This window comes from Mustela erminea, chromosome 3 (assembly GCF_009829155.1).
Source record: "Mustela erminea isolate mMusErm1 chromosome 3, mMusErm1.Pri, whole genome shotgun sequence".
Lineage (NCBI taxonomy): Eukaryota > Metazoa > Chordata > Mammalia > Carnivora > Mustelidae > Mustela > Mustela erminea.
Window position 1 is genome coordinate 58421613 of NC_045616.1, and position 12990 is coordinate 58434602.

The 12990-nt window shown below is 37.2% G+C and overlaps 1 protein-coding gene across 5 annotated transcripts in view; it reads left to right on the forward strand.

The window, feature by feature from the left end:
- The window catches only part of SSBP2 (single stranded DNA binding protein 2), a 294970-nt gene that overhangs the window by 212878 nt on the left and 69102 nt on the right, over nucleotides 1-12990 (forward strand). The window lies entirely within an intron of this gene.

A 12990-nucleotide genomic window follows, 5' to 3' on the forward strand; every position in this document is an offset into this window, starting at 1 on the left:
GCTCAGCGGGGAGCCTGCTTCCCCTTCTGTCTCTGCCTGCCTCTCTGCCTACTTGTGATCTCTCTCTCTGTCAAATAAATAAATAAAACCTTAAAAAAAAAAAAAAAAAAAGCACTCGAGTCCTCGGGGATAGGTTAATTATCTAGCCAGAAAGTACAGAATGAGAGAGTGAGAGGGTACGCAGTGAACTCCAAAAACATGAACACTTGAAAGATAAACGAAGAACTTTTTAAAGGGAATGAATGCAAGAGAATCAAGTCAGTTGACCATTTTAAGTAGCCCAAGGAAGAGACTTTGTGGACCTATTGAAGAGTAATGGCAGTAAGATTGGAAAGAAGGAAGCGATTCATAGTTATGTTTGATAGGCTTTAGTTGATTAACCAAATTACAGTTAGTAAAGAAAGAGTTGGAAGAATCCAGGATCATTCTACGTTCCTACTTCGGACCTCTGGAAAGTTTTAATGTCTTTATCTGAGTTGGGAAAGATAGATGGTAGAAGAAGTTAGCTATGTTTGAGTTTGGTACATGTCATTCCTCTTCATCCAGGGAGACCAGTCTAGCTAATCCCAAATACTCTTTTTCCCTATTCAGCAAGCTTAATGTCCAGTCTCCCTAGAAATACCTCTTTGAAATAGTGAACAAGTCATACTATCAAACTTTAAAAAAAAGAAATAGGATGTTATTATCTTTTGGTACATATAATGATGGGACTAATCTACTCAAGAATTTCCTGAATATCAGCATTGCTTTCCTATAGGGATTGGTCTATACTTCAGCATAATTCTGGCCATAATGCCTGTTGTTAGTGAAGAGTAGCTAACTTATATAAGTAAAAATAGCAGCAGACAATCATAATTCATGTCTGAACGCCAGTTTCTAATTTAATCCCAAAAGATACTAACCTCCAAGAATTATCCAAAATATGAGAATAGTTTTGAATTCCTATTCTTAGTGAGGAAATACAAAGCTTATTTGGAGTCAGCTGGAATGGGATGAGGCCAGGAAAAGACTGAGGCTATGAGAATGTAATTTAGAAAGAAAGAAGAAAAGAGAGAGGAAGGAAGGAAGGAAGGAAGAAACTAAAGAAAGAAGAGTTTGTAATTAGCACATAAAGCACTATCTTCACTAATTCTGAGTTCTACTCACTATGTGATCATATTGTAAAATTTAGGCTAGTGTCTATTTGTGACACTTATTAACATTGTTCATACTTAAACGTTGACATTTTTATTGAAATGCAAGAGCTTCTGTTGTTGAATGGTAGACCAATTAAGTAAAATCAATGGGAATAGTAGGTCATGCAAAAGGAGGGATCAGTTTAGTTAAAAAAGAAAAAAAAGCCATTTAAAGGAAGATACATGTTTATTTACTTGGAGTCTTTTATCAAGAGTGATTTGTATGCAAAATCCTATAAATTCTCAAAGTGACCTAACTACCATGAACTGGTGAATGATGTTAGAGCAGCTTTCTTTAATTAGGAAGTCTTGCTACTGGGTCAAGAGGAAGCAGTCAAAGTGGCCACTGATCTAACTAGAGTTTGGCAGTTTTAGAGGAAGAAAATGCATTATTGTGGTTGGTGTGAGTACACATAGTAGGCAATCAGAACTGACTCTATACTCTGAGTCTCCTGTCCCTGTGTTAGAATCTTATGCAAAATTCCATTGTATGCTAAGAAATATGAATTATCCATTATAAGCATCATTGTGCTATTTATTCATTTTTATAGCATTCTTATTAAAAGACAGGCCAAGTTTGATTCCTGCAATTTATTGAATGGTAGCAGTGTTCCTTGAACCAATTAGATTTTCTTCTCACTTATGTATAACAACGAAAATGGTTTAGCAGAATGCATAAAATAAAATAAAGTCCTTCCAAAAAAAAAAAAATAAAGTCCTTCCTTTGTGTTTAAAAAAATTAGACTATTTGTCACTTTATGAAATTCTGTAATTTTATAGATTTCAGTAACAAGAAAGCTTCTCTTGTGAACATACTATAGCTTATATACTGCATTAAAGAAATGGGCATTTTTAAAATTTCAACCAAGAAAACTTTACAGAAGTGAGAATACTTTATTTTTCCCTCCTCTTTGTCTTTACCACAAGAAGACTTTTAAGTAGAAACTCTATTTTTTGTCACTATAACTAGACATATCCATATCTTTTATTTAAAAAATATAATCTTGGGGCACCTGGGTGGCTCAGTGGGTTAGGGCCTCTGCCTTCCGCTCAGGTCATGGTCCCAGGGTCCTGGGATCGAGCCCCGCATTGGGCTCTCTGCTCCGCAGGGAGCCTGCTTCCTCCTCTCTGCCTGCCTCTCTGTCTACTTGTGATTTCTCTCTGTCAAATAAATAAAATATTAAAATATATATATATAATCTTTTAGTAAGTGCTAATATAGATACTTTTGAGTATATAACTAATGTGGACTATGCTTATAAATATCTACTTTTGAACCCTGTGTAGCCTTTGGTTCATTTTTACCATGTGTTATGTTTTGTCTTGATTTTTATCTTGATAAATCTGCTGTCCTATACTCAGTAGATCTTCAGTTTTCTTCACGGAAATTGTTGAAAACTAATAATACATTGATGTTGGATTATAAATGTAAAGCTTGGACATCAATAACATTATAAATATTTATGAAAGATAGAGTATAGCAAGCAATTTAGTTTCAGACTGAGGCGGTCATCCATATTTTAAAGTCAAAAAGCATAGAAACTCTGATACTGTAGAAAACATGCAGCAGGTTTATAAGTCACGTTTTGCTTTGCAGGCATAATGTTAGCAATGGGAAATCTGCTTTGCCATCTAGTGGTGGTTTGTAGATGTCTCTACTTTTTAGGGTGTATTTTCCATAGGTTCTATTTTTAGCAAGACTGCACTGTAGCAAGCTGACCTAATGCTTTGACATAATAATCATGCAATAAGAAGAACAAAAAATAGAAAGAAATCTTCCCTGTTCTCCATGGTGTTGTTATTGACCAGGAAAAAAGCTCAGTATAGATGACATTCATAAAGCAATGAAGATAAAAACCAAGCTCAATACAATATTCTTGATACTTAAAAGAAAAAGAATCAAAATGAATCAGAAAATGAGAAAAAATAAGTTTTTATTTTAACTGTCTAATGATCTTGAAACTGAAAAGAAAAAACAAAAACAACAAAAAATGAAAAAACATTTACAAGTCCTCGTTAAATATTTCTTTTTTTTTTAAGATTTTTTTTTTAAGATTTATTTATTTATTTATTTGACAAAAAGATCACAAGTAGACAGAGAGACAGGCAGAGAGAGAGAGAGAAGCAGGCTCCCCGCTGAGCAGAGAGCCCGACATGGGACTCGATCCCAGGACCCCGAGATCGTGACCCGAGCCGAAGGCAGCGGCCTAACCCACTGAGCCACCGAGGCGCCCCTGGTTAAATATTTCTTGAGCTGATATTTAATTTATTTCTGGAAGTAAGTCCTACATTTTGAAGATACCTTCATAACTCAGCATACTCACCTGTTCTACTAGTCCTTTAAAAAAAAAAAAAAGATTTATTTATTTATTAGAGAGAGAGCGTGCATGTGTGTGGGGGGGGGTTGGGTGGAGTGAAGGGGAGGGGTGGAGGAAGGAATAGAGAGAGAGAGATTGGAGCAGACTCCCTGCTGAGCATGGAGCCTGATGTAGGGCTCCATCTCATGACCCTGGGATCATGATGGGAGCCAAAATCAAGAGTGGGATGCTTAATTGAGTGAGCCACCTGAGCACTCCTGCTCTGCTATTCCTACTTAAACTTTTATGCAACTATTCTGTAATCAGTTACACCCTTTTTACCCTGTTATTTATACATATAATTAAATAGTCTACATACTTTCTCAGTTCCCTTTTATTATTAATCTTCATATTGCCTTTATTCCCATTGGTTTTCCTTTCCTCTTATCCTTCCTCACCATGGCTGTTGGAGAGTTAGTTTTAGGAAATACTCTACACCGAGAGAACTCCCTTTTCCCTCTTCCTGGAAGTTGTAGATAGCATCTCTAATCTTAGATAATAAGCCAAAAAATTCGTTAGTATGTCTTTCCTTAGTTTGAATGAGTATGGTACTGAAAATCTAGAGTAGACTTGACTTACTGAACTATAACATTGTCACTACGTAGAGTTTAAAAATCCAGACATTAAAAATAAGTGTTTTTCAGAATTAAATACACTAGAATTTGGAGAGGGGAGGTGGGGAAGGTTGCTTATTTATCAAAGTTCAAGACATAAAAATTAAGTTTAATTCTCTTCAAAATGTAATTTTGAATCTTCAAGTACAGAGATTCTAAATATCGAAAATAGAACAAGTTTTTCTCTAATTCAGAGATAAAAGCAGTCTAAAAAAAAAAAAGGAGCCTGACAGCTGCTGGCTTTGATAATGCTTTCCTGCAGTTGTGGTAATAGTTTTTCTGGCCTCAACTATTAGAACAAATTAAAACTGCTCAGCTTGAGTAACTAAGTAAGCTCTTTCAAAAAATTGCAGTTTCAGACAACTGAAGATCCTACAGCAGTAGCTAGATGGACAGAGAGCAAAGAAGAAAGTATCAAGGCTTCAGAGTCTTTACATGGGTTTCTTGGTAGAATGGAATGAAATCGTTTTCTGTTAGAAAACCCTACTTTATTTGTTTATGTATCAAAATGAATATTTAAGAAAAAGTGAGCTTGGCCACCCTAGACCAATATTGGTTTTCCTTTTACTTTAATCCTGCTTCTGCTAGCTAAAGGTGTTAGGATATTTAGTATGAAGCATAAAGTATCATATTTTAAAATTATATCTGTGATAAGGGTTTACGTATTTTTCAGCTAATTTGAAATTACAGTTTTTCTTTTGAGAAGACCTTATTTTGAAAATTCTTCCCAGAGTGCTTGTTTTTATTATAGCTACTTGGAGGAGAGTGAAGAATGGATAGCAAATTGCAAATATACATAGGCAATTTATAACAATTTTAGTTTTATTTTATGTTGGTTACAGAAACAAAGTGGCCACCATTCTTTGGGCAATTAAAGATAAGAATGGGTGGGACACTTGGCTGGCTGAATTGGTGGAACCTTCCACTCTTGATCTTGGAGTTGTGAGTTCAAACCCAAGACTGGGTGTAGAGATTATTTAAATAAATAAATAACAGAAAAAAGAATAAAGATAAGGATGGGTTATTAAATTTATTTACAAATGCCCTCTATGGGTGGGATAGATTTATTTTAAGTATACATTAGAATGTCTTCAGCTTTTTTTTTTTTTTAAGATTTTATTTATTTATTTGACAGAGACAGACAGGGAGTGAACACAAGGAAGCCTGATGTAGGACTTGATCCCAGGGCTTGAGATCATGACCTGAGCCCAAGGCAGATACTTAACCCACTGAGCCACCCAGGTGTCCCTGCCTTTAGCCTTTTTGAAAGATAGCTTATCACTAGGTGGTGTTCAGAAATAATTTATCTTGTATCTATATGAAAAGTTGACAAACTTTTTCTGTAAAAAGCCAGATAGTAAATATTTTAGGCTTTGGAGGCTTTGAAGTTACAACTACTCAACTCTGTTGTTGTAGTGTCCTTATAGTGTAAAGCAGCCTCAGACGTTATGCAGCAAAACTGTTCCAGGGAAACTTTATCTACAAAAGCAAATGGTAGGCCACACTTATTGGGTGAGCCATAATTTGCCCCCCCACTAGATAGTTTCTAAGAAATCTAAAGAGTAAAGACGGAACAATGTCCCTCCAAGTGTTTTCTGTGCAGTACTGACATGAGAGCCCTGGGTGTCAACCGACTTCTTTTATGTCAGAATTTGGGGGGCTAGGGAGTGAGGCAGAAATCTTTTGTGTTTTTGTTGTTATTGTTTTGTTTTTAGCCGCTGGGTCTTACAAACTAAAATTTGAGAACCACTGGCAAAGATGGCTAATGACATACAGCACCAGACATTTACTACAGCTCAAGGAGGTGGGTCGGGTAGGGAGGTGAAGGCTGAGGGAGTCAGCCGGCAGGCACGCAGCTCCTTGAAAGGCAGGCTCCTAGAGATATGACTGGGGCCTACAAGGTGGGGTGCCATCCCAGCAGGCTGCCTGGCTTTGACCTTGGGCCACCTGTATTCCCTATAAATTTTTTTAAAAAAAGATAAATAGAAATCTCTGCTCACAGGGAACTTAGAGTCTAATATGATCTATTAGATTGTGATAAGGACTAGGGAGAAAAATGAAACCTGAAAGGAAAATAGACATTATTACCAAAGTTTTAGATAGGGTAGCCAGAGAAGTACTCATCAAAGAAGACACTCTATTTGTAAAGACCTGAAGAAAGTGAGAGAATAAGCATATGACATCTGGGGGGAGTGTTATAGGCTGAGGGACAAGCAAATGTAAAGCCCCTGTGTTCAAAGCATGACTAGCTTTTTCCAGGGACAACAGAAGGTCCAGGTAGCTAAAATGTAGTGTCTGCTGAGGAGAATAGTTCGATCTGAAGTTCTAGATAATAGAAAGCATTTGTAGGTCATTGTAGGAATTTTGGGTTTTACTGTGAGTGGAGGGTTTTAATAGTCGTATTCTGGCTGCTCTGTTGAAATTAGTTTATAGGAGGGAAGGGTGGAAATAGGGAGACCAATTTGGATGTTGCTGGAAAATTTTGACAAGAGATTATTATGGGCTAGACCAAGGTAGTAAGAGTGGTGAGAAGTGGTTGGATTCTAGATCTGTTTTGAAGTTCAAGCCAACAGATATTGGTGATGGTCAAGAAATGTGTCGTGAGAGAAAAAGACAAATCAAGGGTGACTGAAAGTCTTTTGACTTAATTAGCTGGAAGGATGGAGTCGACATTTACTGATGTAGGTCACACTTCCAAGAGGAGGTATGAGGGGGGAGTACCAGAAGCTTAATTTTGAACTCGGTAAGATTAAGATGGCTCATAGATATTCAGGAGATGTTGAGCAGGGAACAGCCTATCCCTCTGCAGTTTTGTGGTTCAGCCTTGGGCTAGAGTCATTTGGAAGTTATTAGCATGTGGATAATATTTAAAGCTTTGAGCCTGGATGAAAACCTCAAGATAGTGAGTACTGATAGAAACAAAAACCCTTGCCATGGACCGAGTGCACTCGAATGTCAAGAAGTCAGAGAGATGAGGAGGGACCACCAAAGAAGAATGGGGGGAGCAGTCCAAGAGAGAAGAAAGCCAGGCATTGTGGTATCCTGGAAGCCACACGGAGAATATGTTTCAAGGAGGGGAATAATCAGCTGTGTCAAATGCTACTGATAGTTCACATTAGTTGGGGAATGACAGTTGACTGTTGTATTTAACAAAGAGGTAACTTGTGACCTTGATCAGGCCAGTTTCTGCGGAGTGATGGGCATTCAAGCCAAATGAACGTAGATTCAGGATAAACTGGAAGGACAGAAATCGGAGACAATAAGTGTGCCCAGCTCAGAGTTTATTCTTTTAATTTATTTTTTTAAAAGATTTTATTTATTAATTTGATACAGAGAGAGAGATCACAAAGAGGCAGAGAGGCAGGCAGAAGGGGGGGGGCAGGCTCCCTGCTGAGCAGAGAGCCTGATATGGGGCTTGATCCCAGGATGCTGGGATCATGACCTGAGCTGAAGGCAGAGGCTTTAACCCACGAGCCACCCAGGCGCCCCCAGAGTTTTGCTTTAAAGGGAGAGCAAGAGATGAGGCAGTGTTTGGAGGGGGAGGAAGGGGAGGCCAAAGAAATGGTGCTGGGAGTGAAGTGTTGGCTTTCATCAACTGTTCATCCCTGCCGAGAAACAAAGAAAACAGCTCTGCTGGTGCCTTTAAGGAGCACATAGGCTCGTGCCAGGTATAGTCCCTTATAAGCGAACAGGTATAATCTTGAGTAGAAGATACAATGCCAGGAAATAGAGTAATCAGAACACTAGGATACTTGTCAAGAAAGAATAAAATAGAGTTACTTCGAGTGCTTGCAAATGTAAATACTACCTGTTTTCTGTCATTTTTGTATTTTGTACATTCCACTGACATCTGTAAATATATCTTCCATTTGAATTTGCCTTATCAATTTTGTGTACCTATATCTATTTAAGACATATATCAAAATGTGTATTTTAAATTGGAGATGGAGAAATAACTTCACTTTCTGCAATTTGCAATTTGTACAATTAATATACATGCTATCATTAGTTGAATTAGTAAGCTCTAGTTTCAAAACAGACTTTTTGGTACATTAACAATTGCTATAAAAACCTGTTCTGTAGAAAGATTATTCTATAAAGTTTAGACATGAGTTATAACTTTAAGTATAGATTTTATGTTTATAGGAAAGTAACCAAGTGAATATGAGAGTATCATTTCATTTTTTTTAAGGTTTTATTTAATTATTTGACAGACAGAGATCACAAGTAGGCAGAGAGAGAGAGAGAGAGAGAGAGAGAGGAGGAAACAGGCTCCCGCTGAGCAGAGAGCCCGACGCGGGGCTCGATCCCAGAACCCTGGGATCATGACCGGAGCCGAAGGCAGAGGCTTCAACCCACTGAGCCACCCAGGCGCCCCATATCATTTCATTTTTAAAGAAAGTAAATATATATATAATCTGCCACTTGTCTTAGAACACCAAGACCATAGCCCAGTTTGTTTCACATTCTTACTGCTATTTGAGAATTTGAAAAGACTACTGCTTAATTAGTAGAATCTTCTCTACCATATTTTCAGAAGGATAAGAAAAAAGTAGCATGCTTTCCTTCCTTCTTCCCTCGCTTCCTCCCTCCCTCCCTCTCTCTCTGTTTCTTTCTTACTTTTTTTCCAATGATACATGTAGATAAATTAAAATACCTCTCTTCTGTACTCTCATCTGGGGCACATTTAGATGGATGTATGAATATAAAATAGGGAAAAGGAAGAATGGAATACTTTTACATTCTTTAATGACAAAATAAGAGTAGTTTTGAAAAATGATTGTTATAGTTTCCTTTATAAATTATAAATTCCAAACATGTATTTTCATACCCATAATGTAATTTTTTTAATGCATTAAGATGGGCTGATCTGTCCGGGACTTCGGTCAGTAGTGGGAGGGAGTACGGAGCCAGATTCAGCTTATGTAAGTCTCTAGCTACTTGCCTCACAGACAACAACAACATAAAAAATGTGTCCATATGTATTTGTGAACATAAATTAATCTGAAACAAATTATTAAAGCTTTTTACAGAATGGTATCAAACTATTATAGCTTATTAGACCAACGGACAGCAGGGTCCCCATTCAGAGTCCAGAAGTCCATTGCCACACACCTCTAATATATGTAATGAAGGCTTGAGAAATAGTCTTATCTTCTTGAAAAGGCCCATAATGTGAGTGAGCAATTTTGATGCTTAGACTAAATCCATATCAAAAGAATCAACCTGCTTATAAGACTGTGCTGAATTGGATTAGCCTTACAAAAATAACATCTAGGAAGCTGGATCTGGTAATACTTTACAGTTATTTTATATGAGTTATTTTAATTAAGTGTTGATGATGATAGAATATGTAAGATGTATGGGAGATAAGCTACATATTTATGCTTATCAGCAGAATGCGCTAGCACAAGTATGTCATTTTGTGAGCTAAATTAGTTTAATACTAGTTGGAATTAAAATGTGTTAATCAAGAGTGTCTTATCCACTGGGGTGTCAGTAATGTCTGATGGAGGTTTTTATGGAAAACAGAAAAGAAACTAAACAAATTAAGATATATGAATTGTAAAGTAACTTTGACGAAATTTATTTGATGTATAATTTATGCTTCATTACTTTTCTACAGAAAACTCATGAAGCATCTCATGGAATTATAAAAATTAAAATATGTGAACATTTTTACTATATGAAAGATGGCTGTGGTGAAATGCAGAAGTCACAACACTAAAGATTTTTCAAAATAATATTCTCAGTATTATTTATTACTGATAGCGCATGAGTTCAAGAAAGCACAATTAAGAAAGAAGATTTACTTCTAAGTGAAATAGGGAATTGAAAAATAGAGAATAGAAATCTATCTAAGAAAATCTGAGGTGTCTGGGTGGCTCAGATGGTTAAGAATCCAGCTCTTAATTTTGGCTCAGGTCATGATCTTGAGGTTGTGAGATCAAGCCCTGAGTCAGCTCTGTGCTAGGTGTGGAACCTGCTTAAGATTCTCTCTCTCCCTCTCCTTCTGCCCTTTCCCACCTCCTTCTCTTTAAAAAAAATAAAAAGTGAAATATATAAAGGAAGATCTTGTACAGTAAAGAGAACTGAATTAACTAAAAAATGGTCGCAGAGCAAGTGTTTAAAGGAATGTTTATGCTTTGGGTAAAATCTTACAGTGAACATATTTTTATTACCTTTCCAGGACTATAAAAAATAATTAAAACCTGCCATATTTAACATTTCCAGAAATTTTGTTGGGGAGAAGTTTTTCCCTTGCAAGATTCTAGAATAATTTTCATGTCATAGAATTGTTTCTTACTTATTCCCTTTGTCTGCTTAAACGGTACATAAAAAATTTCAGGAGAAGGATTAAATCTGTCTAAGGCCATAACTGCACAGGTCCAAGTGAGCTGGATGTTTGGTCTACATGTAGTTAATATAATATTTTTCCTGCCTGTATGTCACTTTGCAGCTTATGCTTTTGCCTAAATGGTGACAGAAGCAGATTATTTTTTGGCAAATAACCATTTTCTTAGATTTTGGATTAGAGATGGTTATGGGCTAAAGACAATATGATAAGACAGAATGTTTAATGTTCTTACTAAAATGCTGAGCCTTTTCTTAATGGAAAGAAAATACATAGTCATCTTCGACATGACTGAGGATTCTTTCTCTCTGAATAGATTTCAGTCTAAAAAGATGAGGAGGGGGGGCGCCTGGGTGGCTCAGTGGGTTAGGGCCTCTGCCTTCGGCTCGGGTCATGATCCCAGAGTCCTGGGATCGAGCCCCGCATCAGGCTGTCCGCTCCGCAGAGAGCCTGCTTCCTCCTCTCTCTCTCTGCCTGCCTCTCTGCCTACTTGTGATCTCTGTCTGTCAAATAAATAAATAAAATCTTAAAAAAAAAAAAAAAAAAAAAAAAAAAAAAGATGAGGAGGGATCCTTTGTGTAAGCGCTGCTCTGTAGGAGACAACTGAGAGCTGACCTGCAGTGAGGAATTGGTAGCCCTTCTCAAGGCTGGTCTTCGCTTCAGGAAACGTTCAATTAAAGTACCACACTTTTCTTTTTTGTTTTGCCAACTCATATGTAAATTAACCTGACATCCTTTTATACCAAAAACTGGCTACTAAGTACTTCCAGTTTGTAAAACTAAGGAACATTTTTGTCAAACCTGACACCCCAGAAATAACAAAAGAAACCTGAATGGAGTAGGAGGGGGTAAAAGGCCCTATTAGTCATCTCCATGAGAAATTCTCTTAGATGTTGTTGATAGGGATATTGTAATTATAATTCAGCATCTTCTTGGGGTCAACACTTCGTTCCTTACTGTTTTTATTATGTCCTCTGGAAGATAGAAATTATCCTACTGAAGCAAGCAGGGTTTTCCCTTCTATACATAATTGATAAGCATGTACTCACTAAACAAACCAGCTAATCCTGTGGCTCCCTGTTTATAACAGCAAGAGATATCACCTATTTTTTTTTTAAGATTTTATTTATTTATTTGTTTGGGAGAAAGAGAGGGAAAGAGAATGAATGAGCAGTGAGGAGGGGCAGGGGCAGAGGGAGAGAGAGAAGCAGACTCTCCACTGAGCAGGGAGCCCAATGCAGGATTCAATCCCAGGACCCTGTGATGGTGACCTGATCTGAAGGCAGACGCTTAACTGACTGAGCTACCCAGGCACCCCAAGGTAGCACCTATTTTTAACAAGGCACATTGGTTAGGTGAGAGTTCATGCAAGAGAACCAAACTTCATTCCATCTTTGGCTGTTTTCTTCCATCAGTGTTGTTCATTCACTTAGTCAATGAGCCAGCTATGGAACCAGCCAAATATTTATTGACTACAACTCTGTACATTCTCTCTTAGAATGTGCTAACTGCTTCCTTTCCTTCCTCATGAACCTCATTGCAAGTTATCAGATTATAATGAACAGTTTGATTATAATGATGATACTCTTCTAATAACACCACATTCATTTATCACCATTCTTTTTTTTTTTTTTTTAATTTTATTGATTTGACAGACAAAGATCTAAGTAGGCAGAGAGGCAGGCAGAGAGAGAGGAGGAAGCAGGCTCCCCGCTGAGCAGAGAGCCCGATGCGGGGCTCGATCCCAGGACTCTGGGATCATGACCTGAGCCGAAGGCAGAGGCTTTAACCCACTGAGCCACCCAGGCGCCCCCATTTATCACCATTCTGTTCTCATCTTCTATTGCCTTTTGGCATGTGACTTAAAAACACTAATAAGTGGACTAAAGACAACATATATTATCAAAACTCTACCAAGAATATGTAAGAAAAGAGAGCTAGAGCTTACTAAATTGATTTTATTTCAGTTGTCACATTTCTTTTAGTTCAGTGAATCAAGAACACATGCTATGTAATGCTTTATATGCAAATTAACTTGCTTACCTGAAATACAACTGCCTTTTCAGCTTTTTCCTGGTTGAGTGGTAGCAAGGGTAAGGAATTCTGCATTAAGTGAATGGTTGCACAGTTGCTGGGGGGCCGAGGAGGAAGTGCCAAGTCAGGCAATTTATTTATGGTCAGTTGGTCATAAGAATGAAGTATGTGTACCTGCCTTCATTCCATAAAGTTATTACTGTAGCAAGATGTTAGCTCTATAAGAAAACTAAAATGCCAATTAAGAAATTTGGTCTTTAGTTTCCTTTTACGTAAGGAGGTTGACCTAGTAAACTCTAAAAAGTAAAACTTTGTGCTATAAAATACATCCAAAAATTATATCCAAATAAAATTTTATAAGTCAGATTTTATTATAATTGTACGATATAAAACTTTAAAACTTCAGTTGAGTAATTCTGTGAGGAGGTCATTTTTTAAGTGAGCATTTTTGAAAT